We start from the raw sequence: 26023 nt of genomic DNA, 5'->3' as shown, positions 1-26023 counted from the left end.
TGAAGCCAAATGTTTTCAGTTACAGTTTTTTTGGCCCTCCAGAGTTATTGGCAGTGACACTCTTGGTAAGCTGAGCCAAAAAGCTGTAAAACACAAACATAATGAGCTATTTTCAGCGCCCAGTTTTTTTTTCTTCTTTTCTTATTCACTGAGTTGTTAAGAAAAAAAAAAAGTCTTGTTCCAATGTGTGATGATAACCATTATTCCAAAAAAAAAAAAAAAAAAAAACCAACAAAAACAAAAAACGATGGGTTGTCACAGTTGTTGTTTCACTCAAATTCAGTTACATTACTTCAGCTTTTGCTGGTTAACACTCATCGTAATGCTGTCTTCATTTTATTCAACATTTCTTCATCTTTTTTATTTTATTTTATTTTTCCCAGTGATAATAAGGTGGGATATTTCAATCACGATTCTCACTGAAGAGCTTTAATTTGCATCTCTGTATTACACAGGATGAACATTTAAGATTTTATTCCCTTATTGCCATTAGTCATCTATATAGGCCACTGAGTTTCAGAATATGCAACAACAGAATTTGACAAATTCATAAAATCCTATTGAGAACCATTCCAATGGAAATACCCTCAGTCAAAAAGGGTGACAGGATGTCTCTAAGGAATTGAACATTTAGAAAACAACATTTAGAGGACTTAACTTATCACACATTGGAAATATACTTTTTTTTTTTTTTCTGGATAAAAGAGTAAAGAAATGCAACATTTTATGAACATAATGATGTAGCTCATTACTTCTTAGACAGCAGATTATGCCTCCAGTAGGCAAACATAGACACATACACACACGCACACACGCACACAAACACTCAAATACACACCTCCCATTCCCTCTGTAACTTCATAAAGGTTCATCTCCAAAGGGTGATGACGGCTCTGTGCTAAAAGTGAATTCTAAACAGCTGCCGAGCCAGCGTGGGGTAAATAAGGCAGCTTGGAGGTGGTGCTGTGCCATGTCTGGTGCTATAATGACACGACTCTCGCTGGGTGAGGAGAGAAGCCTTTCTGCACTGGCATCTCATGCCAACCCCCCTCCCCACATCCACTAACCCTCGGTCAAGGTCTCAATACCCCTGTGGTATGTGCATGCCCCTTTCCCTGTGCTGGCATCAGTGTGGCATTGTTGCGGTGTCAGCGTGGTGTAAATGGGAGGCTGAAATACAAGAGCGATGATCAGGAGTCCCATTTGTTTGTTTAGTCTTAAAGGAATACACAGTCTGTAGGGGATTGCCCCACTGGTCAGCTTACTCCCGAAGTGATGAGAGCATATACGCCAAAATCATCCATGTGTCCCAGTAGACTAATGCTCTTGCTGTGGCGCTTTATGCCAGCACTTTAAAATAGCCTTCACTATGTCAAGTGAAAGGATGAATTTCACTCTCATTCCTTGTCGAGTCTGTAAAAAGCAGTTTTGTTAAGTTGTCTGCAGACTCTCTGCACCCTGTACCTGCTCTCTCTGCAAACCTGAGCTTAGGGACTTATCCACAATCCAGTTTGTGATGGTGCATGACTTGCCTCCTGCCCTCTGGTGAAAACTGGAGGACACTTCCAATTAACCCATTGCATCCAAACTACAACTGCAAAATTAAGTTAAAGGTACCACTCTAGAGCACACGAGGAAAACCACATCCCTTCCTTTCTTCCAGCTCACCATGAGCATAGAGGTGCACCTTTCTTAACAATACAACTTTGAAAATATTACAATATAAGACTTTACAATGTCTTGGTGACAGGAAATGCATTCCACATGCTTATTAGACCCAAAGAACGCACATGATGAGTGAATTATTTTGAAATCAGGTGGAGTCTAGATCACATTTATACCAACATGCAAATAGTCATAATTCTAAGTATTGAGTATTTTTTATTTTGATAGAGAAATCAGGGGACAGTACATATTAATAGACACCTTCTGGTGGTTAACAACATGGCTGTGTCCCCATATCACAGATATATGTCATATGTTTAGTGATGTCAGTGGACCTGCCCTGTTTCCGCCCCTGTTCACTCACTGAGCAATACATGCTAACATTTTAGGATGCACGATGTTGAGTGGAAGTAGATCTGTAGCCAGCTCAGTAGTGTCCCCTTCCTATTTTGTGCAGCAGATTTCCTGCTAAATCCAACCCGGTGTCACACAATGTAAGATGAAGCATAACGCCTGATAGCAGCTGCATATCTCAACATTGATGGGTCTTGTTTGTTTGCAGTATTAATGACGCTAATTAATGTATTGTAATGAAAGTGGTAATGATTTATTGATTTTAGAATGCTCCATGTAGAGCCTTGAAGATTTTCTCACAGCAACCACAAATCAAGACAACAGTAAACATGCCATCTCCCACAAATGATGTGTTCACCACTCTGGGCCACACAGACACCAATGTGTTAGGTTGTTTTTGACCCCATCAGTGCAATATGGGTAACAAAAATATTAGAGCAAATAGATGAGATGGATCTTTCTCCCACTTCCACTTAAGTATACACCATGTTGAATGACTGCAGGTCATTACAGGCCTAATCTTTTAGTAGTAAAAAGTTTTAAAAATACAACCTAATTATTTCAGCCAGGTTAATTTTTGGAGCTGTTTCAGGTGAGCAGTATATTTGCTGCACAGTGATTTCCAGCAGCACACAGACTCCCCTTCACCTCCTGTGGAGCCAGTCAGTGTCAGTTTTACCAAAATCTGACACAAAACTGTCAGAATTAAATGCGTGTCATTTTAACTGATTCACCATTTAGTTTTAAAGCCAGTACAAGTTCTTTCTGTCTTTTAATTTTATTTCCTTATTGATTTTAACCTATATGTCAACACAGTCCGTACTAAAGCAACAGAATTAAACAGTGATAGTAGATTACATGCTATTACTTGAACATACACCGTGCAGTGCCAATGATCTGCCGTGGACATGTGGATATTTTTGTCTCTGTGCTCGTATCATTTATCAGCCAAGTTAACCAGCAGGCCAATATCCCAAAACTTGGTGTATTCCTTTAATGTGTAAAGGTCAAAGGAGGGACTGGCAGCCGGTTGTCTGAGAGCACTGGCTTAGAGGGAGCTGTCAGTGGGACTATGAAGGTGAGATGTACCATGGCAAGAGATGAAGGATGACTTGCACCTGCCTCTTGACGCCCACTTTGAAATGCTTGTGTGTGAGTGCAAGAGAGAGGGAGGGAGAGAGGGGAGTGAGAGCGAGAAAAAAATGACTGAGAAAGTGCTGTCTGAGTGTTTTCTCTATATTTGAGTATGTGCATGCCCGATGGTTTGACTTTGTGCCTGCAAGCGTGTGTGTTTGTGTGTGTGAATTTCTCTCTCTCTCCCTCTCTCTCTCTCACTGAGCCTCTCTCTTTCTCTCGCTGAACAGGCTTGCTGCTGTCCATCTTTCCCCTGCGGTCAGTGGTATTTATAAACCGCTATAGATATTTAATACAGATGGCAGAACACCTCTTAATGTACAGACACCACTTTCTGTGCTGGGAAATGGACAGAAAGTACTTTGTATACAAAGCTGAAGGGCCATTAGGAAATAAGAGGTACATTCAAAATGTGTGGAAATGCATAGCAGAAAATACTGAGTATACCTAAGTGTTATTAAGTTCTTGAGACTCAGTCCATATGCATGCAATGCACTGACATTATACTGAGAAGGACGTGGCGCACTGGAAAAACCGAAGCTCCAGCATGAGAGTGAAAGGGTTAACTTTCTTCCTTTGCACTCTCAACAGGAGGGAAGAGTCAGAACGAAAAAAGCAAGGTTAGCTCCACTTCAGACACTGACGGGGAATTCCTCACTGTGTCTATTCTGTCTTGGCCTTTCTCTGCCAAATTCATTGTGTCCTCCCTTCCCTGTTTTATAGGCAGACAACGAAGCACTGTAACTCTGCAGTATGAGGGGGAAATCCACCTTAACGATAAATTTAGAGTAGTGTTAAATATGCTCCATGTGACATTGTCTACACACAAATAAATCATTTAAAAATTATTAGGGCTTTTAAAAAAATATATATTTTAATTAAAGGAGATTGTCGTCCGAACAGTGGTAGCCTGTTGTTAGTATAGGCGTTTCTCAAAATGAAGCCCTCATTTCCCATAAATCCTGCTGCTTCCTGCCACAAAGAGGATAAACTGAATGTCTTGATAAGGTGGGCTGTTATTGAAGTGTGTCTGTGCTGCCTTTGGTCATTTGTAGCCCAGAAGACACAGAGCTGGCCTGCTGGTCTCCCTTAGACAAACAAGGGAGGATTCCACCGGGGAAATTTCTTTAGTGTGTGTTTAGATCAGATGGCCATCACTCCCATCAGTGTTTTCTGTGAGAAGGAAGGAATTTCATGATTAGTCGGTGTCTTCTGACTCCCGTTGACCTCAGCAACTTGATCTCACAGAAATACGTGAAAAACATGGTTGCTAACACTGTAAACATGAAACGAACACTGGTCTCGCCTTGAACTGGATTTGAACTCCACTTAGTGGAAGTCAAACTCGAATTTCAATGGTGCCGTCTCCTAACTTTAACCCGTTTGGTGCCACCACCGTGTAAATGCGTTGTTAAGATTTTTTTCCTTATTTCATGTATTTCTATGCTGGACCTCAGATGGTATGTACATGCAGATATACATGACACACATGCATGTGCATAAATGTGTGTGTGTGTGTGTTTGCATGTAGGGCTGTGTCTTGGACTGAGGCCTAACTGAGTCCCAGAGTGTCCATCACAGCGAGTCATGTAGTCTCATATTTCTTTTGATAACCTAAAATAATTCTGCCAGTGGAGTGTAATTCTACCTATTTCAAATAAGTAAAATATTTGGGAAATGTGTCAATTAATTGAAAATAGACTAAATAAGCTACAGCAGTACACTGATATCAAGAAAATGACTCTAAACCTAAAAAAAAAAAAAAAAAAAACAAGAAACAAGATGATTTGCATTGGATACAACATGTGAATCTTAACCCACTCACAGATATTTCTGATTTTTTTTTTTTTTTTATTAAATAAAATATAACCTTATGACTCAGTACTCGAGTAAATGGCTTGCTCAGATGAGGCACAAGTTCTGTTCTTGCGAGCATGCCGCCAGTCAAGCTATTTTAAAAGCACACTCTTGAATTAGACGCTATCTCCACCAGAGGAGTGAGTTTGACTGTTTTCTCTGCAGCTGTTACATTTCCCCCTCCCTAAACTCGCTCCACACATCACAACAGCAGCCTCAGCCGGATCATGGGTATTATGTCAGTCGTGGTGGTAAGAACTGGAGCTTCCTCTCACCAGTCTAAAACCACCAGGTCTTGTGTCCACCAGCATGACAGCCAGCTGCACTCCTGGACCAACAGAGCTTGTTTACTCTGGAGCCAGAGAAAGGATAGTGTTTCTACCAGAATGAGTTTAACCTACTTCGACTCAGTTACACTGGCTGTGTACTTAATGTGTTTTGCTGCACTGCAAAAGTATCCGTGTTAACAAGTCATTTAGTCTAGTGTCAAGCCTTAAAATCTTATTTTCTCTCAAAAAAAAAGTGAAAAAATGGACATTTCTTTTGCAAGTCAACTTGTTTTGACAGTTATCTTGAATCAAGTGACATGATATTGATGTTAAAAGAGTGACCTTCTGTATTTCAAGGTATTGTCAGTATTGCAAACTCAGGTTTAGGCAAAATTACTTGACCTCCTTAGCCCTGCCCGTCCCATCGTTGTTATAAATAAACCCTGCACAACCAAGCTTTTGTTCTTTTTTTTTTTTTTTTTTTTTTTTTGAAATTCTAGTGTCAATTAATCTCAAGGTTTCCAGAGTTACCAAGTATGTGCTGCTGCATTACAGGGAAATGTGTATGAAATGCTGTGCAAGACATATGCATTATTACATGTATTTTCTATTTGATGTAATGCTGCAGCCGTTAAATAATGCCATCGTGGATTTTGAATATTTCACACAATGTAAGTGTGATGTAGCTTCAGTGAAGTGCTGCAATCAGCTGATACAGAGTAATTTGAACAATATAGAAGACGAAAGTTTCTGTCACCTTAAGGGGATATTTGAAGGAAAATCGGAGTTACGATAAATAATTTTGCTCTTTGGTCTAAATGTGGTATACAGTCCCACAGTCAACACTTTTGCAGCATCCTCATATCAAATAAAAAAAATAATAAAATATATATATATATATATATATATATATATATTCAAATGATGCATGTCCTATGATGTGAAGTGCTTAACATGGCTGGAAAACATTTCAGGGTCATGAAAAAGACCAATCGGAGAAACGAGATGTGCCATAGCATAAGAGGACACAAGAACAGGAGACGTAATGTTTGAACAGTGTACAAAGCATTACAAAAAGAAATAGCTGTATGTTTAAAAAAAAAAAAAAAAAGAAAAATCTAAAAGAACTCATGTTGAGCTTGGTTAGAGGGCTTACCGAGGCCCAGCTAAAAGCCAGGTCATCCTATTTGCCTCTGTGTAAGTGAAAGAGCATATGAGCACAAGAGCCCGGTCTTACCAGAGCCCAAAGGGGTTTGAGGAGCATGGTTCAGATGATACAAGCTATGTGCAGTAGCTTGCTAGCTACTTTACTTTTATTGCGCTTGGGAAGCCGGGCTGGAATATAATAACTGCACCGGACACTGAGAAATATGCTATATATAAAATCATGCTGCATTTTATCACCGTTGAAAGGTTGACAGAATGAGAAATGGTTGTGCATGTTGGTACGGACAAATGGGTTTAGATTACGGCTAACTTCAATACAACTGGGCATTCACGTGTATTTATTTACCATATATTTATTTATACAGAAATATTCTTGGAAACTTTCAGTTCAGGACTTGGTCTCACTTAATTCTTCAGAACATTGCAGATCTCTGTTCAATAGGAAACGCTCCTTTGTTATTGTACTTTTATTCACTTTATGTGTTCAGTTCCTCTCATCATTAGCCTCCATTTAGACATTCTCTTTTCATCCTGATTGTGTGCACATTCTGTTTCTCTTCTTGATCTCTATTCATTAAAATATGAAATCCGCTGCTGGTACAGAGGATTGGAACCTCTTTTCCAAGTCTTTACTGAAAGCCCGCACTGGAAGATGGAAAAGACAATGTTCTATTTTTGTGTGTGTGTGTGTGTGTGTGTGTTGTTTTCTCTATCCATCCTGACTCATCACAATATGGATATTTTTAGCAGTGGATTCCTGTTTGGCTTTCCCTCCACTGTTCATAAGGGGCTATCATGTTCTGTGAGACGAGGAGGGATAATCGATGTCAAATATCAGCCAAACAGTGGATTGATGGCAGACACACGGAGCGAGAGAGCCTGGCATCGTGGTGAAAGTTTTGTATGGCTCGACCAGTGTGTGTGTGTGTGTGTGTGTGTGTGTGTGTGTGCAGATTTACATGTGAGGTAGCTGTGCGTGACGAGCCGGCTGGCAAAGCCCTAAAGTCGGTGTGTATCTGTGTGAGAGTGCAAACTTATTTGCATGTTTGTGCTCTCTGTCTGCGAGTGTGTGTGGAGGCTAAATGCGTGCGTGCTGTTTTGTCTGCCGCAGCTGCCTGTATCAGCTGCGTGCTCGTTAAATGTTGGGCTTAAACCCACGGTGACGCCACACTGGCTCCGGTTACCCCCACGGGAATACCTGCCATTGTCATCCTGAGCCCTCATAATTCCCTGGAATTCTGCAGCCGTTAGCCCCAAACAGTTGAAGCCAGGCCGGCCAGAAAGTGGCCACAAGCCTGGAGGAACTGTTAAACACATGCAAATGGACCCCCGGCACACGTGCATGAACAGCGAGCACGTCGTCGAGTCCGGCACGCCGATGCAAGTTGTTGGAGATGTGCTATTAAGAGTTTAATAATGCATTTCTGACCTTTGCTTTCACTTCCATTGTATCTGAGGGTTCTCTCTTTCTCTCTGTTTTTCATTTTCATCTCCTTTGACACTGAATGCTTTAGCCGAGGTTCTCAACTGCAGTGAAAGTCAGCCAAGATGCTTCTATTGTCCTGTTTGTGTACAACCATGTGCAGCTCAGGTTGGCCCTTTTCAGCCCTGTACAATAGTGTGAAAATCCCCACAGTGTCTGATTCCTCAGCGCTAAGGTGGCCAAGTGACCCGATATCCTGTTTGTCAGGAGAACAGAAATATTTTTAATTGTTGCACATCCTGCCGGACAGTGATCTGTGGCACATACAGCTGCCGGGCATGAAAACTTATTTAGCTTCTATTGTGTGAGCCCGGAAACATTCACTGTTTTTATTGAGTTAATTTTCAGAGCTAAAGGGATGATGCTGAGGTGTGAGCTTGCTTGGTGGTTTGTCATTATGCGTGGGTGATTTCTGCAAGTTTGGGGTGCACGAGCCACTCACATTATTATGCAAAATTAATTATTTGCCTCCTTTTATGTCCCCCCGAATCTTTGTGCAGTAAAAAACCTGGCTGTGTTTTATGGAAATGAAATTATGGCATAATGTCACTTTCGCTATTAGCACTGAGAGTCTGTGCATGCCAATTGATCCTGCTGTTGTCATAGTAACGTGAAGCACTAAACCTCTGCGCAGCTGTTGTTATGGAAGCCCTAGAACAGCTGGGGGGCTATAGCTGCTGAGGGATTGTGGGAAATGAGTCTTTTGGTCCTCCCTTCACACCTTGAACCCAAAACTCCTGCTAGCCAAAAGAGGAGGATTTGGGAACCTTAAAGATGTCCATCTGGAGTCTCTCCACCACGCAGAGACTCCATATGATTAGAAAGAGAATTTTGGGGGAATAAGTTGTGAATATTCATTCATTCACTCCGTGTCTTCTCCGAACCTGTTTCGCCGCAAATACGAACAGTAAAATCAAATGAGGCAAACGAGGCTGGATTCTCTCCTAGGGTTTGCCTGAAGCATTCAAGCATATCCTATTATTGATATGAGCAAATGTTGTACACAGCACGACAATAAAATACTCAACTCGCAAGAAGCACAACAACTTGTCAGGGGAGTAGCACTCGCCGTGTCCAATTCCTTCAGCATTAATAAAGTCAAAATGTAACTCGAGAGCAAGGCAAGTGCCCCATCCTCCCACTGTTTGATTTAATGAAGAATTCATTGACTGGGGATAGATGCACCTTGCGCGTGTGTGTGTGTGTGAACGTGTGCGCTTGTACAAATGCATGTCAGGAAATGTGCGTATGTGAAGGCCTTGGTTGAATCTGTCTTGCTGCAGTGATGTGACAAAATAAAATATAAATAAGTAAAAGGTGAACCAACCGACAAGCCTGCCTTTCTGTGTCGGGATGTATAAGCCCTATATATACACACATATAATGTATATACAGTATTTATGCATCTGTCTACCTGTGTACACATACATCTGGGGAGGCTGCAGTGTGAGTGGTGGTCTGCAGCGTCAGGAATGCTAATGCTTCCTCTGTGGGTTTTGTGAGGAACTGGGTGATTAGACCTCCAGCCCCCTGGGTGGAGCCCCTCGCTGCACAGCCCCGCTCTAATTTACTTTGACGTCAACAGGAAGGTCGGCCAGGTCCCGGAGGGGTCATGTAGAGATGTTGGAGGCTGGGGGCGGAGGGGGTATGCGGGTTCCAGTTTTTGAGAAGGCAGGAGAGACGCTCCCGCCTCCTCCTCTGGGTCCCAGATGGGGCCCGAGGAATGGCCGAGGGAGGAAAGGGCCCTTAGAGCTTAGGGAGGGCTTCTGGAAGGATTACTGAGAGGCTAAAATGTTTTCTTTGTGGCTGAAAGAAACCTAAGAAATGCTCTCACCCAAATCTCTGATGGCTTGAGGGTGGCTGGTTTGGAGGTGAACCTAAGCTACATCCCGAAGACTTCGAATAGTGTTTTGTTACATTTTCTTGGGCTTGGAGTTTGTCTTGACTATCATCCACATGCATGCTTTTCTCAGAGGTTTTCATGTCCCATTCTTTAAATGGTAAGAAGGAGCTTGGATCAAACAAACTGTGGTTGCAACAACACGTCAGCTGGATGAACTGTGATGAACTGGTTGAATTAGAGGGGCAGAAATGGCAATTTCCAATCAAATGTCTGTTTGCAAAAGGTATTGATACAACAGAATAGTAGGAAGTGCATCTATTTGTTTTTGTCCTTGGACGAAAGCATAAAAAATAGTTAACAATGGCCGACGCCATGGAACAGTCATGAAAGATTCTTTCCATTTTTCTCATGGATGTTTTTTGATGTAAAGACGCTCCATTCCAAGATCAAACATGTTGACTTTCTTCAACCCAGCTCACGTAAACACACCTAATGCACACACCTAATGCACTATTACCGTTGTAAAGTTCGCTCAAATTTTGCTTGATGGTGGGGATGAAATATAGCTCTTTCACTGCTTTTCCACTGCTCTCACCTTTAAGGAGACTGAGAAAACCTAGAAAAAAAAACCCAGTTTGGACTACTACAACCAAGCTGCACACCACAGCTTTCATTCCAGTATCCCCTCATCCACTTGGGGCCCCTAGTAGTACCTACCTACCACACACACAGTAGTCCCCACTGAGCCGTGCAGGACTGGATAAATACCATCCCTTCAGAGCCTCTGTGTTAGCAGATCGCTGGAGGTAGACGGCCCGCTGTGAGGCCCTAGCACACTCCCACTGTTCTGGAGAAGCTTTAAGCGAAAGATCAGGTGTCCACCTCTGAATGCTTGATTGAAGTTAAATCTTTTACATGTGCGCCATAAGTCCTCTCCGGCGCTACGCTTGGCGTGGCTCAGAAACGGCCAGCCAGTGAATTGCTCAGAGGAATTTGAGTCGCCGCAGCTCTCCGAACTCTCTGTTTCTGCTTGTGTTGCTAAAAATTATAATCAGATGCCTCCCATATACAGTAATGTAGGGGTAAATTAAAAATTTGGCTGAGCTACCACATCAAGTCAGGGAGCATCATAAGGCAAGCAACCACTAACATAAGCAGAAGTCACGTCTCTGAAAAGCATTATTTTATGTCTTTCCCGCATAAAGGTCTTTGTAGCCCACACATAACATACACCAGTACACCAGTATTATCAACAACAGTATAGTCAGAGTGTAGTTGTTTCTCTCTGTCACAATTTCTTTTACCATAAGTGACTACAATAAACTAAAATTATAGAGAAGATATCTTTAGGTTTCATCTTTGTCAGTTTATTTCATACATATGCCTTGTATTTTGTGTGAATATGAAGTCTATCTTCCAATTTTTTAGTCAGTTTCACACCAGCTGCTGTCATCGCAGTTGCACAAGGTGGACTTTAGAATCTTGCCCCTGACAGATACCCCATATTACCAAATAAGAGGACAACTAATGCTCAAACTAATAAAAACTAAACTAAAACTAAGCATTTAAAAAAAAATAAAAACTAACCTTAACTCGCCAAGTTTCGAAACGAAACGAAACGAAACGAATCGAATCGAATCGAAACGAAACGAAACGAAACGAAACGAAACGAAACGAAAAACTAACCTGAACTCACCAAGTGCGCACGTTTTAATAGATTCATGGCAATTTTAGCGAAAGTACATGCCGTCCAACTATTGACAAGATGGAACGACTTATGTGAAGCAACTTTAACAGTTTTCACATTTTTAACATTAATTGGAGTGAAGTTAAGTAAGTTAGCTTTTGAGATACCAAATCATATTCTGTACACAAACAACCGATATTTGTGATACTTTACTTGAAAGGTTATTGCTTATATTCTGGCCACTAGGGTGAGTCATGGAGTTTGACGGCACCGCCTGTAGGTCAGTCTCAACCATCGAGTCTTTATGTAATGTACGTCTTATCAGCAGAGGTCAGAGGTCATAGCATTGGATTGCCTATCACTTACAGGCCTGGAGAGCTAAAGACGCCATGTGCATAAGAAAAACTGACGCAGGGAAACCGCGTGTTTCAACACAAATCGGAGCCCAGAGTTCAAAGGTAGACAACGTCTGGCGTGCTTGCAGACTGTATCAGTGATGACAGAATATAATATTAACCAGCACTGTAACAGCACCCATAGGAACAAATACGAAAAAGACACTGGTGCTGCTTGACGTGCCGTCATTAAATATCTCGGGTTTGCTGCTTTGTGGGTCACTATGGCCTCTCATGATGACTTAAAATATTTTGTGGCCCTTAGCTCCTTAAAGTTGCCCATCCCTGTCCTGCATCTTTGGCATTTAGTTAATGTTAGGTTCATATCCCAGGAAAAGTCTGTCCTATTTCACCTGTGCTGATGGTTGATGAGTTGGGTACACTGTACTAAGGAGGAAGTGGGTATGTTCTCCAATAAATTTCTATGGCTTTTTGGCCGACAGGTGGTATACTGTAAATTGCCAGAAAAAGAAGTGGGCATACTCCATATACCTGAGTGTACATCCATATCTGAAACATCTTCATCTGTTGACAGGCTTCGTGTGGAGAGCTGAATCCCGGGCCTCAGAGCAGACACCCAAACTGAAAGCTGCTGTGTTGCTGTGGGCAAAGTAACTGTAAGTCATCCGTTACCTTCTGCAAGTAATGTAACTTCCTTTATCCAGTTCTGTAAGCATGTGCTTGTTTATGTGTGCCATTGCCAAAGCTGTGTGTGCAGTATTTGTGAACAGAGCGTTCATTCTGCCTTGATGGACATTCGGTAACAACACATCTGGCAAAGCTAATCTGTTTCTTCAGAGGCCAGTAACAGTCTGTGATTCAATTTAACAGCACACAATCAAATATAATTCATGCTATAAACACGTTGGCATGCCAGAGTACACTTTTAATGATTTCCCGTTCGTAGCAGCAGTTCACACAAGTCGAGTTGAAACCAAACGATAATTTCAATCATTTAAGCATCTTCTCTACATCTCTGCTACACCCTAAATGAGAATTTCAATTTGGGGCTCAGTTCTTGCTGGGACTTCAATCTATAGTCTTTGTGTTTGTCACAGTTCTTTTCTCAGTGTCTGATAGATTCACTCTTCCAGCAAACACACTATTTGCATCTTGGGCCAGGATGAAAATCAAAAGGACATGATGGGAATGCAGGATAGGAGTTGGCAATATGGCTGTTTACGTCTCTGAAGATGAAGAGTGCGATTTGATCTTGACTCCTGGGGGTCGCAATTCACCGCTATCACAGCTTTTCCTAAATATTATTTATTAATAAACAAAGGGCTGATTTGTAAAGAGACCCCACAGACTGACCATGGATGTCATCTTGTGTTAGGCCTAATTGTCTGATACATCACGGTTTGGGAATCATCTCCTTGTGATCGCATCAAGCTCACAGAGATTATGGGATTTAAGCAAGAATGGGTCAGGGAATGGGAAGTTTGTCTGACAAGAATGTAAATAGGCTCAAATGAAAGATGAGAGCTCTGAGTTTCTATTGATACCTGGTGGCTGTGCAGAATATTGCTTTCTAACAATATACTCATTTAAGTTGGGGCGCTTCAATGCTTCTTTGAGGTGGATTTTTTTGTTTTGTTTTGTTTTTTATAAAGTTGCTTTCTCAGCCAAGAAAGTTAAATTTTATCATGATGCATTGATAACTTGTAGCATGTTGGCTACCGCTGTGGCTTTGGGGCTATTAATGTGCAGACTGACCCAATGGGTGCTCTGTTTACAATATTTGACAATGGTGGTATTGAGAACCTTTAAGTATGGATGTTGCATGCCACCAAAAAATGGTATGTCAATAAAAACATGCCAAAAATGCAGTGTTTTGGGCACTACTTTATGTTTTCGTGTGTACTATTACACCACCACCAGTTACTGCATCTTCAACATTTAGGATCTTAACATACTGATTACATGATTGATATAGGTACATAACAACTTTAAAGTGTTTTTTATTAGCTTTGTGATGGTATTATTTGTTTTGCCTACCTCTACCTGTGAAAGACAACGATAGAAAAAAGTTAGGTGGCAATTACTGTCCATCAGGAATTATTATTGCTGTCTGTCTCTGTGGTTTGGACTGATTTAGACAAAAGGACTTTTATGCACTCATGCTCCCTCTGTTTGCAGAAAATTGCAGATTGATTTAAAGAACTGGAGAGGCTGTGGTCATTCCTGCTGAATGTAAAATGACTTTGAAGGATCTTTTATTGAGAGAGTTGCTTGTTTATACTTTGTTTTTGGCGAAGATTAGGGCTTGAATCCTGGCTTTGTTATGCAGACAAGGCACTGCGTTTTGAAACTGGTGACTCTGGTGACCATTTTGCCAGTACTTATCCTGATATTTCATTTTTTATTTATTTATTTAAACCTACAGTACGACCGGAGAAACATAACTGAGCAACATGCTTTTTTAGCTTCACTAGTATGCCCAGTATGTCCACTGTTTTTTCTTCTGGCCACTGGGAGCTGCCCAGTACACCCACACTCTTCTAGTGCTGTTTACAGAGCAGCTCCACTTGGGGGTTCAGTGCATTACTCAAGGGTTTCTTGACAGTTTTTGAGAGAGGGGAGAGTGTTGCTCATTTGCTTTTCTCAATTACATTTTCCAAGCTGGTCTAGAGATTCAAACTCCCAACCTTTTGGTCATCCTCCCACTCCTGGGTCACATTCACCTCTCTCATGTACGTTGCTGTTTTTTTTGTCTGCAATTTATGCACTGTCCTTGTCCAAGTCTAATGTCATTCTTAATCTGAATGTAACCACCCCACTAATTTAAAGGAATACTTGTGTCACTGCCTAGGAGACACTGATATATCTCTATCAACATTATATTGATATCTTGATATGGCACTAGATCTTGTCTGGGATTTTGGATATCATAATACTGTGATATGGCATACTGTAAGTGTTGTGTTTCCTGGTTTTAAAGGTTATATTACAGAAAAGAGATACAATTTTCTGAGCCTTCTTCTGTTGCTTTCCTCTACCTGCTTGGTGATCATATCCACATTACCAATGATTGTTTATCAAAAATATCCTCCGTCTTATGAAAGCACCTATAGTCATCCGTCCAACATCATCAGAGTATTGATATTGAGTTATTTGGTCAGATATTGCAACACTAGATTTTGTCTGTATGACCCAGCCCTATCCTTTACTCATCATAAGTTGTCATAGATGTCCTGGGAAAATGATTTTAATCACATACCTCACAGAGAACAAAGGCTCAAATAATTGTGGCCATTTCTGTTAGCATGGAGTTTGATTGACGACTTTGACAAAAAAGAATTTGATTCAAGCCCAGTTCAACTGTTTTCACATGCCTGAATGGACCTTATCAGTCGTAATCAACCCCAGAGGTATGGGTTAGTAGGTCCTCACTGCACCTTCCTCTGGGTCAGAGGGCTGTTATCATTTATTCCTATCATCAGTCGCTCCTGAAGGAGGTGAAACGTTTCAAATTATCAAATCTTTGTCCAGATTAGTCCAAGCCTCGCAATCATACAACTCAGGGCCAATGAACCAGCCAGAGCCTGGCCTTCAATTAGGTCAACCTGCAGGCCAGTTGTGCATAAGTGTTCATGCGTGAGGCATTTTCTGGTAGTATTTTATTTAGAAATGTTTCAGCAAAAATACATCGCTTTGGGAAATACTGAACAGTAGAATGAAGAATCAAGACTTGAATTATGCTGCACAAAGAGTTTTCATGTCATTTGTGCAGCTGTTTGTCAAAGACACTAATAAACTCCCTGCTAGTAGAAATGTCTGCAGTTGTTAGACCCTTTGTTGTCTTTCAGGCATACACTATGAAAGTGAGCAGCTGTAGCTGATATAAAATATATAGTTTTTGGGCAAAGCATTCCTTTTAAGGTTAAAATATAAATATAATCCTTGTTTTCCTATAAGGAAAAAAGGGGGGATCAAGTCAATCTCCCTTTTACTTATAGGTAAAGGGAGATTGGCGAGATAAGTGTTAAGACAGTGGGAGGTGGCTGGATAGACAGCAGTCTCTTTAATGGAGCACCAAAGCAGCTCGGGGTACACGGAGCCATTTCCCTCTCCCTTCATTCAGGACAGGCGAGTCAAGCTGCCGGTCTCCAAATGCACTCAGCCCTTCAGCGTTCCTCATTTCTGTACTCCCTTTCCCTGCCTAAAACTTCCACCAAGAATCCTCACCAAGGATTGTTTTACATTTAATTTAGTTAGACTTAATGAGATTTCACTAATTAAATCTCCTCCTAGTTGGAGGCCCCCCATACACACACACACACACATTGCTTGCTATGTTCCTCATTCATCGCCGGCCCATGGAGAGATTGCTCGTAGACCTGTTTTAGACAAACATTTTCATTATGAAGACCAGGGACAGTGGATTGCACAAGGGAAGGTCTGCGTTGCTTTCTAGTTTTCCAATTTCGCGCCAAGCTGCTCTGCTGCACTTGTGATCGCCAATAGGTTTTCACCACTGATTTGATGTGTGAGGGGAAGAAGCAGTTGTCTACATCTAGTTGTCTCAGCCCCATGAAGGAGATGTGCCATGGAGTCAAGTCAGTGGCTTTCACGTTATTAATAAATGAGTGATGGTGAAATTCTCAATAACAATGCGGCCTGCATAGTGTGGTAGAGGGACTCCATTTAAAATTCAATGATCCAACTGTTCTTGTAGTCGCCTTGAAACTCCAGTTTTGGTGATTTTCATGTTTTAAATGTAATGAAAGGACTACCTTGTGCTCAGTGGGCTGAAAAAGTCCTATTATGAAACCTTTCCAAAAGCAGTTAGACAATGACATTAATTCTCTTGTTTCCAGAAAAGACATTTTGGGGATGTAGTGTTTCTAAAAGTGACAATATCCTACTCCAATCTTTTCAACAAGCATGTTGGAACAAAAACACTGCCTTTTAATACTTCTTGTCTAGCCAAAGCGAAGCCAAAAAGCCAAACGAACAGGCAAAATGCACAGTTGTTCCACATATATACAGTATCACTAATAATAATCCCTGCATTAGCTTTGTGGCAGCGCTAAAAGGGAAGTGCTGAAGGGTGGGGCCATCTCATTTAAAGCAGCGAGGCCTTGGGAGGTCATTGTTGACAGCAGCCGCTTGCCCTGCTATTGTGGATGACCCTCTGGGACTCTCCTACTGACTATTGTGGGAGCCGGCCTCCTGTTTCCCGTTTGGGCCCTGGACACCCGGTGCCAGCACTTGCTGCAAGCTTCTCCAGCCAAACCCCCTCTCTTTCCCCCCCATGCCCTTGCTTTCATTGTAGCCAAGCTCCCCCATTCCCTGCCTCGTTTGTACACACATACACACACAAACACACACGCGCGCACACACTTACACGCACACCGTAATCGACCTCAGAAGCCCCTATGCTGTGGCCCTCGGGTGGGCGAGTGGGCAGCGTGCCCGTTTCAGACGGGAGTGCTTCCTTGATGAAGGCCTACGCTGATCAGATTTCTGCCACCTGTCACTCAGCTTAAGAGGGAGGAAAGGGGCAAGAGGGGTTGTGGGTGGTGGTGTTTGAGGGGGGGTTAACAGGAGCGATGCCATCACAATCTGGCACCGATCCTGCAGCCTGCTGTTGTTTCAATTGTTTCACAGCCTCTCAGACTTTTGAAGTGTAGTGCATTTTAAAGTTCAGTGGCGCTGTACCCATTTTATCTAAAGATTAAGTCATCCATTTCTGCACTTTTTCACAGAGTTTTATGTTTTGTAAATCTTCCAGCTAAATGTAATACTCTATATTTAACATGATGTGCCTTGCATTTAAAGGAGCACAGAAAATGGTTCAAAAACACCAACAGACACTAAACTCTGAGGGCAAACCCAATGTAAATCACTGCCATGTTCAAGGTTTGTTTATATTTACTGGATAAGAATATAATACAACAGAAGGTGAAAAGCCTCACTTTCATTTTGTTTAACTTAAGTTTTACTGTGGCATCTCAGATGTGATTACTTTTTTTTTCAGGCACAATTTAACAATCTAGATCAAATTTTACTGCTTTATTCATTGGTTTTATATCCATGTAAAATGCTACAACCTGGTGTAATTCATCACAGAAACCCAACTCACAAACACAGCATGTTATTGCAAATTAGATGCTGGTGTAATGCTGGCAGTAAACTGTTTAGGGCCTCTTTTAGCCTCGCTCATAGAGAGAAATTCATTTTCTTCTCCTCTCTGTGCACAGAGTGGCGGGTTGTCTCAGTTGGGATTTTAGTCCTGCCAAGTTTATATGCTCATTTTGTGTGATTTTAGTCAGACCAAGACTCTGTATCCAGGTGACCAAAAAGATTATATATGGGCGAATACACAGTAAAACCATAAGTACTTGTTTAGGGAATTTGCTTTAGTTGTTGCTAACATACCGCAAATGTTATCTCTCCACTGTGGGTGTAGCCTGCTTATTTTAGCATGGAAAGTGTTAGCCTAAAGTGTCATCTTGCGCTCCTTACGTTTTTAGCAGATATGAAATCATGTAGGCTGCCATTTCAAATTCCACAAGGGACACCAGAGGAAACCTTTGTGGAACTCATTTAGCCTCCACTGCCTGAGTAAATATCACACCATCCTCGTCAAGAATTTGTCAAAGTCTAGGGCCTGCAATCTGGCCTGGGTTTAGGGGGATTTTACAAGATAATTAAATGATTTTAAGCTCCTGCTCTGGCAAGGAAATAGAAAAATCACATTCCTTAAAAGAGACTGGGAGACAAATTGACGCGTGCTGTGATACTCTCATGACCTTTCTGTCATGCGATTTAGGGTTCACATTTACGCCCTTCATTATTAGCTTTACTGTGCAATCCCACTTTTACCTCCACTGCGCCCACTACCACTATCTTTAACCAATCCTCCAATCCGTCCATATCCATTTCTCCCTCACCCGGGCACTTTACCCTACCAACCCTAATTGTAATTATGTTGATTTAACTTAGGCACATGCGGCTCCCTCCCCGCCATCTGAATGGAAGCTTATTAGTTTGAATTTTTTTTATATTTATTTATTCCCATTTCTCAGGGTCCCTGTCGGCATTTCCAATTACTCTTGTCGTGCGGCTGTAATTGCCTCCATGCTAATGGCCGCCAGACAATCGTGCTAAATGAGGTGAGGCCGAGAGGCTAGGAGCCCGACTTCATTAAGAGCTAATGGGATTTTATAGGGGGGACTGAAGACCCAGCTCATCAAAAACAGGGAGATGGAAGGAAAACAAAACAGATGGAGGGGAAGAGCCAAATCACCACTCCTCTAACTTAGCTTGTTCCTCTTTATATCACCCTCATGAAAAAGAAGAAGAACTGGTCACTGTTCTTCTATAAGACTAGCACCTCTGTACTCCACTTAAAGATTGTGCCATGGCAATAAAAAATAGGCGCATTGATAACCATGCATAATTGCTGTGGCTGTTCAGTTGAACATGAAGTGTAGGTATTATGTCTGGGGTTGCAAAGAACCTCTCTTGCAAACAAGCTGTCTCAAGGCAACAGCTTAATATCTGGCAAAGGAATATATATATCTATATCTGTGTCTATCTATCTATCTATCTATCTATCTATCTATCTATCTATCTATCTATCTATCTATCTATCTATATATATATGAAGGAAGTGAGTGCACAGCCCAGTCCAAGTCCTCCTACATGTTTTCACACTTTATTTAGACAGGCAGAAACTCAGAGGGGTGCAGATATCGGTGGATGTAAGCACATAAATGGCTTGTAGACAGCAGAGTGTAGTTTGTACGTGACCGGGGGGGACATACACTATATGGACAAAAGTATTAGGCCACATCTCTTAATCACTGAATTCAGGTGTTTCATTCAGTCCCATTGCTACAGGTGTATAAAATCAAGCAGTTAGCCATGCAGTCTGCCTTTACAAACATTTGTGAAAGAATGTCTCATTCAAAAGAACTCATAGAAATCGAGTGTGGTATTGTAATAGCCATGTAATGGGATGCTTCCATTGCAACAAGTCGGTTCGTGAAATTTCTTCCCTCCTAGATATTCCACCATCAGCTGTAAGTGGGATTATTGCAAAGTGGAAGTGTTTAGGAGCCACAGCAACTCAGCCACCAGGTGGCAGACCACATAAAGTTACAGAGTGGGGTCGCTGAGTGCTGAAGCACATTGTGCGTAAAAGTGGCCGACGCTCTGCTGACTCAAAACCTGCAGAGCTCCAAACCTCCTCTGGCATGAACATCAGCACAAAAACTGTTAGCCGGGAGTTTCATGGCATGGGTTTCCATGGCCAGGCCGTCGCATGCAAGCCTTACATCACCAAGCACAATGCCAAGCGTCGGATGGAACGGTGGAAACATGTTTTGTGGAGTGACGACTCACTCTATCTGGCACTCTGATGGGTTTGGTGAATGCCAGGAGAACGTTCTCTGTCTGACTGCATTGTGTCGACTGTAAGGTTTGCTGGAGGAGGGATAATGCTGTGGGCTTTTTTTCTGGGGTTGGCCTTGGCCTCTTTGTTCCACTGAAGGGAAATCTTAATGCTTCAGTTTACCAATACATTTTGGACAATTGTGTGCTTCCAACTTTGTGGGAACAGTTTGGGGAAAGCCCTTTGTTCTGTTCCAGCATGACTGTGGCCCAATGCACAAAGCAGCTCCAGAAAGGCATGTTGTGGTGAGTTTGGTGTGGAAGAACTTGACTAGACCGCACAGAGCCCTGACCTCAAACCCATCCAACACCTTTGGGATGAACTAGAACGGCAACTGAGAGCCGGGCCCTCTGGTCCAACATCAGTGTCTGAGCTCACAAATGCTCTTCTGGATGAACGGGCAAAAATTCCCACAGACACACACTGTAGAAAACCTTCCCAAAAGAATGGAAGCTGTTCTAGCTACAAAAGCGGGGACCAACTCCATATTAATGCCTATGGATTTAGAATGGGATGCCATAAAAGCTCCTGTAGGTTTAATGTGGAGGTGTCCCTGTACTTTTGTCCATATGTAAATCTACATATTGGTTACAGGCCAACCACTTTACCACTAGGCTACCAGGTCAAGCCTAGCACAAAATAATTTGGACAAAATTGTTCTCGCTATAGTCTTGCTATATATTTGAATGATTGGCCTGATATAAAACTTTTGTTAACTATTATTAAAATATACTATTATTAATACTATTATTATAATCTACTGTAGTCTAATGTTCATGCCACAGTTAACTTGGCCAAGGTCGAAGTCCAAAATCAGTAATAAGACAAAAACAGTCTCTTAAAAGATTGCAATTTCCAAATTATTCTATCTGCGTGTTTATAACGGTATGGCTGAAGCTGATTTGGGCAAAGTGAACGTGGATATCCAGCAACATCTGCATCCTTTTTGCAGTCAGTTGATAGCTAGTTGCTAGCTAGCTGCTGTTAGCTGTAGATACATCGTTTGATTGGTTTTGCTGGCTTTGCAAATACATTAGCCATGCAGAGATAGCATTGCAATCTCCTGCCTCAGTTTTGTTTCCAACACATTTTCATGAACACTGTATTGACAGCTACTGGTTTTGTATGCAAATGTGCACGGGCTGTAGACTCATTGCATTGGAAGATTGTGTGAGAGAGATGCTGGCCGGAGAGAAAAGTGCTGCAAGATAAGCTTTCTGAGGAAACCATTGTGGCATTTGCCTAGATGGCCATGGGAAATAAGAGGAAGTTATCTTAGAATTATCTGTTCCTCCAAAGGTTTTAGTGTGTGTGTCTGTGTCTCACACAGTCCTGGCTTCCATAAAATACTCAGTAGAGTCACATAACAAAGTTCCCTATTCAGACCACTCAACCAACCCTGCACAGAAGTAATGAACCTACAGTGATCTGTCTGCCCTTGAAATGCATGGAAAAGTGGCCATCCATCTTGGAAAAATCTCTGTTCCCCATTGGAATATAGTTACATTGTGTGCTCTGCGGTTGCAAGATCAGTTGCCCCATTCTTTAATTTGCCGCGCCATCTTAAAGCTGACACGGTTTGGCTGCCGTGGGTTTCAGCTCACTGGCCTTTTTGGCTCCTGTAGATGACGGCCCTGCCAAATTCTATTACACGCTGAATAAACCAATGTGTTCACCTGTGAGGAGCTGCATTTGGAGTCAGTGGGGTAATAGATATTGTAAAGTAAAGGAGGAATACTACAACTAGCCCAACTCCATTTCATTTTCTGGCTGTTAAGTGTCTGCCAGCTTGTTTATTAGAACGAGAGAGAGCATGCCTGGTAGAAAGGCTGTGACTTCTTCTCAATCATCTGTTTGAATCAGTCAGCTGCAGTTTTATGTGTGTTGACTATTATTTCAATAGCAAGGATAGACATCAAGCCATTTAAGCTGTAATACGATAGCCAACAACGCCTTTAGAGGATAATTACTGATTTCATTTGGTCATATGACATCCCAATGGTAGCTTATTTGGCGTAAGAGAAATTTAAGAGCATGGACAGTTGTAAGGTCCATCACAACATGTTACAAACCTTGGGGACAAGAATCCTCATCTCACCAAAAACAAACTACTCTGGTTACTTCAAACATGTCATAGGACTCCCATCCACCATTGGCAGAGTGTTGGCGTTTGTGTAGTGTTAACCAAAGACCCAAAACACACATTTAAGTTTCACCTGGTTCCTTCAGTTCAAAAAGGCATCTGAATATCAAACAAAGAAAAAAAAAATAGGAGTTATTCATTAATTAAAAAGCTTCTTGATCAGTACAAAAATGTATGCTCTGTAGTGGCTACTAGCCCATAGTAGGCCCAAATGGGAAGTAATTATCTCTTTTGGAGACAACATGCAAAAAGAATCACAGAGATGGTGCCGAGGGAAATCCAGCGATATAAACAGCTAGGAAGCATCGGTGTGGCCTGTCTGGCCCTTTAGTGGAAATCAGGCCAAGTATCCTCAGGCTATATCAGTTGTGGGCCATGAAAAATTTGTTCAAAGTGAAGGAGCAGTATGGTGGGCAGTAAAGCTTTCATTACTAAATAGATAGACCCCAACTGTAATTTCTTCAGATCTGCTCACATCTTTGACCGCAGAAGATAAGATGTACCTCTATTGATCCCCTGTAGGGGAGATACAATTTGATACAGCAGCATAAGGGGATGAAGTTAACATCAAAGAAAAAAAATTCCATAGATACCTACACATCAAAAAAGTAAGTACAAAATAAAATAAAATACGATTAAATAGGAATAATAGATACAGTAAAATAGATTTATGTGTGTATACATGAACAGTGCCTGTGTGGATATACTGTGCGTATAAGCCTAACAAGCCGCACCTCCAGCCATTTACAGGTTAGCTAGTTTGTTAGTCCTGGTTTTGAAGCAGAGCACGCTACAACTTGGGATCATTTAATCAGCTGATTTGAGCCCATGTGGCGTCCCGATGCTCGGTGCTGGGTCTAGTCTTGGTCCGGCCTCTCGGAAACACCCCCTCACCTTTGTCCCGTACGAGGTGCAGCAGGTCAGCACTCTGACCATTTGCATTCATGCAGAAGAACATTTGCATTCTCTTTTTTCATCACAGTGGTGTGTTGCGGCTGTTATGATTCTGGTTCTGTGGTTTTAATTAAATAATAATAGATGAAGCAATGGTCTACAGTGATCTTAGAAGAGCTAAGAGGTGTTTGCTGACGTGAAGCACAGTGCTTATTGCTTTTAAAAGGGTGGTGCTCAGTATGTCCAATAAAACTTGTTTCTTTTTTATTTAACAAAAGTAACAAAATAAGGATAATGAAATGCATATCTCCTAGCAAGCACTATATTATATGGATTGACTTATAGCTGAACTTGCAATCAGTGGCACAAGTGAATAAAACTGAAAGATTTCTTGAATGTGTGCATTCTTTTATTAATATATTAGCATTACTGCCTTTCCAATTTTGAGTTTTCTCTGACAATGCCTGTTCTAAAATCACTCACAGACCACTGCTTCATTTTCACGGTGATACAGTCACTTCAGTGCCGTGGTTTTCACGAGCCAAATTCAGGTGTGTCAGTCAGTGTTATTGCTAGTGGCTCAGCTGCTAACGCTAACTAGGAAACCAAGTAGCCTAACGCTGTGGGATTCCCTCAAGAAGAGATTAAGGCAAGCTGATGAAGAGATAGGGAGCCAAAGCGATCACGCTGAAATATAAACAGCTAATAAATCAGGTCGATATTGCACCGTGGGACCGTGCAGAATCGGCATTTGTTTGCTCAGATCTTCCCCTAAGAAACCAGAGTTAGCAAGGCGGGATGCATTTAATCATTTTAGTTGTGGGGGTGTTTTTATCCCCTGAAACGCCGTCCAGGCCGTCCTGATGGTGGGGTGACGGTTGTGGTTTGAAGCTTGGGCCTGGTAGAAACAGCTGTCCTACAGCTGCCATCTCTCTCCTGCTTTGGGGGGGTTGAAAAACAGTCCCAAACCTCCTGGGTCAGAGCCCTGGTATGGCGGTCTCCCTGGCAACTGGAGACGAGACTGTGTGTGTGTGTGTGTGTGTGTGTGTATGTGTGTGTGGGGAGAACAATCTGGCCAGTGAGAAGCAGAGTGCTGGGGTTAAGGCTACAGAGTCGATCCTCTCACACTATTGGTATCTCTTTGTCAATTCAGTGACTTCACGGCACTGATTGTTTACCAGAGACGACGTTGCCAAAAGCAGTGTGTACAAAATGTATTTTTTCCAAACCAGGAAACACCAGTTTATACATTTAAAACACACTGAGATGATGAATCCTCTGTCGTTCTCTCTCTCTCTTGCTCTCACAGGGGAATGTGAAGCTCCACAAACAGGGTGAGACATTGAGAGAGGGGAAAAGGGAAAGGAGGAGGAGGAGGAGGAGGAGGGAGAATGTAGAGACGAGTGAAAAGAGGAGAACGTGAGTTTGGGGAGAAGAAAGAGAGCAATGGTGAGAATGAGAGGGAAGGCAGAGGGGAGGGAGAGGGGAGAAATGGGCTGAGGAGGAGGGCTCTGTAAATGGAAAAGATGGGAGGAAAGGGGATGAATAGGCGAGGGAAAGAGGATATGTGGAGATACTTGGCTTTGGCCCCATCAAAATAAGGATTGTCATGCTAACTCAACCCTCCTTCCTTTCTCTTAATTCTCTCTTTCTCTTTCTCTCTCTCTCTCTCTCTCTCACACACACACCACATGCACAACACACACTCATACACTCCTCCTCGTGCTACATCTCACCTTCAGACCCCAAACCTCTTAAACAGTGTCTAATCAAATGCAATACTCACAAAACCGATTGTACTACTTTGGTACACATTAAGCACCTTGCCCTCAAAAATCAACCTGTTGTTTTGGAGGAGCCATACAGTCATAAAATGTTTCTTTTTAAGACGCAAAATTGCATTCTCTCTCTACTTACTAAAATGTCAGGTTTTTGTAATGACTAGTTTAAAATACAGCTCTTGACTTTTATGCAAATGCATCAGGAGGGTCGTTTAAAAGTTAATTTCAATTCATGTTTTTTCGATGCGATTTTTATCTGAGCTTCCTTTATCTGCTATTACCAGCGTATTGTATATTTATACAGTGGTTGCATGGTGTTGGCGGTCGCCTCCTCTATATATTCTCACACATAAACTTCAGAGTATAGCGCCCACCAACCTTCTGCACACCCCTCTTGACAAAACAGCCCGAGTCTGTGCTGGAGAATATACAGTACATTACAATAAGCTTGCAAGACAATAGCACAGTGACAGGTGTTAGCTGTGACACATGAGCAGTTACATTGGCTGATCAAGGTGTCAGAAGGGTGTGTGTGAGTGTGAATGTGTGTGTGTATGTACGGGCAAAAAGGGTTTTTTATTGACATTGGCATGCACCGTGTGGCAAACTGAATTTCAATTCACTAAGAGGACAGAGAGTCTGAAACTAATTGGATAGCAACAGGAGTTTTATATATAAACTGGCTCAGTGCTCTTATTGCTTTACATGTGACATTCTGCGGTGGCCATGGGAAACTTATTTAACAAATGGAGAACGTTTATTCACACTCGGTTTTATCGCACTCAGTTTTGACTTACCACAACAATACCACAACAAGACTCTTAGTTTGTTGTGGTATTTGCACTCCTCTTACTAAGGGGTGAATGACTGTTTCCTTACGATAAACTATAAAAATCAAGTAGCACTGAGTAATGTAAAGGAGTAATGTTAATTAAAATGTGTGCATG

At 41.9% G+C, this 26023-nt stretch overlaps 1 protein-coding gene across 1 annotated transcript in view; it reads left to right on the top strand.

Moving 5' to 3' along the window:
* Nucleotides 1-12392: 12392 nt before the first annotated feature.
* The window catches only part of LOC115371490 (pbx/knotted 1 homeobox 2), a 66416-nt gene continuing 52785 nt past the window's right edge, over nucleotides 12393-26023 (top strand). Inside the window, exon 1 of the mRNA XM_030068898.1 lies at nucleotides 12393-12471. The gene's annotated coding sequence lies outside the window, so the exon portion shown is untranslated. The remainder of the gene's footprint in view (nucleotides 12472-26023) is intronic.

Source organism: Myripristis murdjan, chromosome 14 (genome assembly GCF_902150065.1).
Source record: "Myripristis murdjan chromosome 14, fMyrMur1.1, whole genome shotgun sequence".
Taxonomy (NCBI): domain Eukaryota; kingdom Metazoa; phylum Chordata; class Actinopteri; order Holocentriformes; family Holocentridae; genus Myripristis; species Myripristis murdjan.
Note: the sequence above shows the minus strand (reverse complement) of the source record. Positions and strands in the feature narration are given on the sequence as shown.